The following is a 5,000-nucleotide window of genomic DNA, read 5'->3' as shown; positions in this document are numbered from 1 at the left end:
GCATAAAACATTAAAAAAGATATATATGCAGACAATATAGAAATGACCTAACTACAATATCTAGAATACTAGGAACAACAACAAAAAAAAAAAAAAAAAAAATATATATATATATATATATATATATATATATATATATATATATATATATATATATATATATATATATATATATATATATATATATATTTCTCCCAAAATGTTCGAATATTTTTTTGTTAATCTCTGGCCTCCCACCATTGACATACAAAAACAATTAATCTTTCTTTAAAGCAAGTAATTTTGCCTGACCACCAAAAAACGCTGAAGACCTTTCTATATTCAAAAGAAGTAACAGATGTGACATCAGTAAGTAAAGATTTATTTCGATCCTACCTGCTTTCACCAAAACAATTTTTTAAGAAATATATATAGTTGTAAGCTTAATGGATTATCTTGAGGAAAACAATCTGCTATAACAACATGGCTTTCGATCTAATCGTTCAATAGAAATTGCTGCCTTACATTTTGTTAATAGTGTTTATAAATTCATAGAGGATAGGTTATATGTAGGAGGCCTGTACATTCATTTACCAAAAGCGTTTGACTCATTAAATCGTAAAATTCTGCTACACAAACTAGAACAATTGGGGATGAGGGATTTGCCATAGCAGCGTTTCCGTACTTACCTGTGTAACTTCTATCTGTTTTTGTTAACAATGCATGTTCACAATTGATTTCTCTGTATATCTAGACGTGTGCCTCTGAGATAAATTTTGACCAGTTCTTTCCCTTGGTGCTATACTGTATATAAATGGCATAATCAATGCTGGAGATAAAATTTATTATAAATGCCGATGATACGAATCCATTACAGATAATTACATTAATTCCCTCCGCTTAACATAAATGTAGAACTCAATTCAGTCCATCAGTAGATAAAATGTAATGGAATAAAATTTAATGTTCCTGAAACCAAACTACGCATAGTTTGTTTTCAAAAGACAACTTAAAAAATATATGCCTTTATTGCAGCTAGAGGACAAGACACTCAGCCAAGCAAGTCTTACAAAATTTCTTGGGGTTAGAATAGATTAGAATCTAAATTGGAAATTGCAAATAGATACATGTAAAGACATAATATAAATTATGAAATCATGTACTAAATACTCCACAACCTTGCAACAGAAGCATTGATAAGCATTTACTGTACACTTTGTTGCCTCATTCGACCTACTGTGTTTCCGTCTGGACAAGCACATGCCCATTTTTTTAAAAGCGTTAACTATGCCACTTAATGAAATAATCAGATGTATTTTTTCCTAGGAAAATATGATTCGATAGCTGAACTTATCTAATTCACAAAAAGTGCTAAAATTTGAATCAATATATAGATATTTTTCAAAACAGACAAAAAAAACACACACACACTTACTGGTGGTGCTGGTGGTGATGGTGAAGGTGACCAAAGCCTTTGCCATTAGCCTGAGGAAAAGGGAAAATTATAAATTTGTGGTTATCTTTTGATGTTCATTATATCTGTCTCGCATACGCATTACATGTGTCTACATAATAATACCATTATATAATTAGGAAATTGGCCAAGGACCACAACAAACTGGTCAAACCGCCTAATTGTTCCCGCAAGAATGTGTAGTAAAAAGAATTCCACAAAGGAAAGGTGACAATCATTCCAGAACACAACTATTTTGTCTGTCGCATCGGAGCATGCGTGGCTATCAAAGAGAAGTGTTCGAAACATTCAAATTACATGATAATTTTTTCCACCCGGTTGATGAGAAATATCAAGCTGAAAACACACACACACACACACACACACACACACACACACACACACCGCGTAGTGTAGTGGTTAGCACGCTCGGTTCACAACCAAGAAGGCCCGAGTTCGAATCCCGGGCGTGGCGAGGCAAAATGGGTGAGCCTCTTAATGTGTAGCCCCTGTTCACCTAGCAGCAAGTAGGTACGGGATGTAACCCGAGGGGTTGTGACCTCGCTGTTCCGTTGTGTGGTGTGTCAGTGGTGTCAGTCCTACCGAAAGATCGGTCACTATGAGCTCTGAGCTCTTTCCGTAGGGAAACAGCTGGCTGGGTGACCAGCAGACGACCGTAGGTAAATCACACACACACACACACACACACATACACACACTGTTCACTTCTCGAGTAACACATTTCAGAAATTAGTCTTCGGAACACGAACAATAGGAGACATTCCTCATTAATGTTGCAGTTAGTTACGCGTGAGGTCTAGGAATGGTGTGTGCTACAGTTAGACTGAGCGACACTTGGCATCAAGGCATACTCACTGGCACGAACATCACCGCCACTGCCATCGCCAGTAACGTTGAGCTCATCATGGTAATTCTGTGGAAATATATTTATGTTGTCATTTACTTGAAAACTCTGGGTTTCAGATTAATTAAGTACTTAGATAGTGCTTTTTGTGGCAGAGATAGGAAGCGTAGGACGAGTGTGTTTGCCAGGGGCAGGGATAGGGAAGGTAGCAGAGAGGCTAGACACGTGCATGGATAATGATGGGACTTTTTTTTTTTTAAGAGGTCACTGGCCAAGGGAAACAAAAAAGAGGGGAAAAATCTCACTGAGGTGCCAGTCCCAAAAGAGATGTCAAGAGAATCATCGAAAATTGAAGGATAAGTGTCTTGAAACCTCCCTTTTGAAAGAGTTCAAGTCTTAGGAAGAAAGAAATACAGATGCAGGAAGGAAGTTTCTCTCTCTCTCTCTCTCTCTCTCTCTCTCTCTCTCTCTCTCTCTCTCTCTCTCTCTCTCTCTCTCTCTCTCTCTCTCTCTCTCTCTCTCTCTCTCTCTCTCTCAGCACGAAAGGAAATGACCTTGGTAAGGTCAGAAGTGAGGAGTTGTTTAGGAAATTTCGACAGGCGTTAGATGGGATTAGGGACAAGGGAGGGATTCCGGTAGTATATGGTGTCTTTCCGAGGAAGGGAGTTGGTGGTGAGTGGCTGTCCAGGGCTATTACAGTGAATCGCAGGCTCGCGAATCATTGTAAAGATAATGGATGGACATTCAGCAACAACTGGGATTGCTTCTACGGCAAGGACACCTCGTATGCCAGGGATGGAGTGCATTTATCACGCCAGGGTGTTCGGGTTTTGTCCGGAACATGTGAGCGGGAGGTAACTGCACTCCAGCGCTTTTTTAGTTAGTCAGAAGGGAGGAAGGGCTTATGAGGATGGAAAAAAATAATAAATTATTGCAATCTAGAAAGGTAAGTAGCTCATTGAAGGCGAGGAATAGTATAAGTGTTTATTACACGAATTGTAGACATATTTCGAATAAAATAGACTTGCTTAGAGGAATGGTGTGTGTAGAAAACTTTAATATCATTGCTTTAACTGAAACTTGGTTAAATATCTTAGGAAAAGCATTTAATCTAGAGGTTCAGATAGATGGTTATACACTATTCTATAGAGAGAGGGAGAATAAGAGAGGAGGAGGCGTCGCGCTTTATGTCAGGGGCACATTACAGTGTTGCATTAACAAGAGCATAAAAACATATACCAAAACAGAGTCGATATGGGTTGACATTAAGGAAGGATCACAATCAGTAGTACTAGGATTAGTGTACAGGCCACCGAATACTTCAAAAAAAGCTGGCAGCTCACTATGGTAGGAGATAAATAGAGCAGGCAGGTACAGTCAGGTATGTATGGTAGGAGATTTTGACTTTAGAAGTAGTGACTGGAAGCCGGTAGTGGGTAACAGTGAAGCAGTGGAATTTCTTAATGTAATTCAGGACAATTTTTTAAACCAGGTAATCTTGGAACCCACAAAGGGGAATAATATTCTAAATTTAATTTGACAAAGAAGGAGGAAGCAGTCATACAGGTAGAGGGTGGGAGACAGATAGGTAATAGTGATCATTGTGAAATTAGGTACAAATTAAAATGGGAGAAAGTTGCTACCTTATTTAAACGAGGCTCACCATGACTGTCTCCTTGAGCTAGAAAAGTGGCCAGTGCACCTACTGCACCGAGACATGTTGTCAGTGTGTGAACTCACCTCATGTTGATGCGTGAGTAACAGCAGACTTGCCTCTGTGCTGCGAGTCTCCACCCGTCGCTATGAGACGCTTGCGCAGGTGTGGCCTTATATACACATGTTCGTGTTCATTTCCTTAAGCTTTTTTTTTTCTTCCTGCTTGCGTCTTTAAGTAATACTCTCTCTCTCTCTCTCTCTCTCTCTCTCTCTCTCTCTCTCTCTCTCTCTCTCTCTCTCTCTCTCTCTCTCTCTCTCTCTCTCTCTCTCTCTCTCTCGTGATAATAATGATGATAAAGATGATGATAATAATAATAACAATAATAATAATAATAATAATGATGATGATGATAAAAGTTATAATGATAACAATATTAATCATTATTGAGACGTTCTGACAGGATCCAATAATGATAATAATGATAAAATGATAATAATGCTAATTAATTATTATCATCTTTTTATTACAGTAATAATAACTGATGATGATGATGCCAAAAATTATAATAGAATAATAATAATAATAATAATAATAATAATAATAATAATAATAATGATAATAATAATCTCACCTCTGACCCTTCGCCGGTAGGGTACCGTCCCTGTCAGCGGCAGCTCTGCACTAATCTTCACACATCTTCGTCCTCATAAGTCGCGTTTCCTTTGACTTGTGCTAGGTTTGACTTGTCCCTCTTCGTTCTAGTGCTCCTTCTACACACTTCATCCTTTTAATCCTGTCCCGTCCTGCTGGTCTTTTTCCACCAGGCGCCAACTCCAGTCTCTTTCAAGATCTTCTCCACTCTTCATCCAGCAGTTTTTTTGTGCATTTCTTTTAATAGTCTCAGATTCCTTCCTTTTTAAGACATGCTGCTACCTACCTTGAGGCCTTCTTGTGTTGGTCCATATTCTGAAACTATGTTTTTTTTTTTTTTCTGGTCAATGGCCTCTTCTTCTTTTTCACTCCACCATGGAGTATTCCTTTTCTTT

The 5,000-nt window shown here is 38.2% G+C and overlaps 1 protein-coding gene and 1 long non-coding RNA gene across 3 annotated transcripts in view; one reads left to right on the top strand and one right to left on the bottom strand.

Annotated features, from left to right (window-relative positions):
* LOC135104128 (uncharacterized) overlaps positions 1-5,000 on the top strand; it is a 41,097-nt gene that overhangs the window by 8,558 nt on the left and 27,539 nt on the right. The gene's annotated exons all lie outside the window — the stretch shown is intronic.
* LOC135104130 (uncharacterized) lies at positions 201-4,123 on the bottom strand. The gene is made up of 3 exons (XR_010270310.1): positions 4,038-4,123; positions 2,309-2,366; positions 201-1,464 (listed from the first exon to the last, which is right to left on the bottom strand). It is a non-coding gene; the product is annotated as an uncharacterized LOC135104130 (long non-coding RNA).

Source organism: Scylla paramamosain, chromosome 10 (genome assembly GCF_035594125.1).
Source record: "Scylla paramamosain isolate STU-SP2022 chromosome 10, ASM3559412v1, whole genome shotgun sequence".
In the NCBI taxonomy this organism is placed as follows: Eukaryota; Metazoa; Arthropoda; class Malacostraca; order Decapoda; family Portunidae; genus Scylla; species Scylla paramamosain.
Note: the sequence above shows the minus strand (reverse complement) of the source record. Positions and strands in the feature narration are given on the sequence as shown.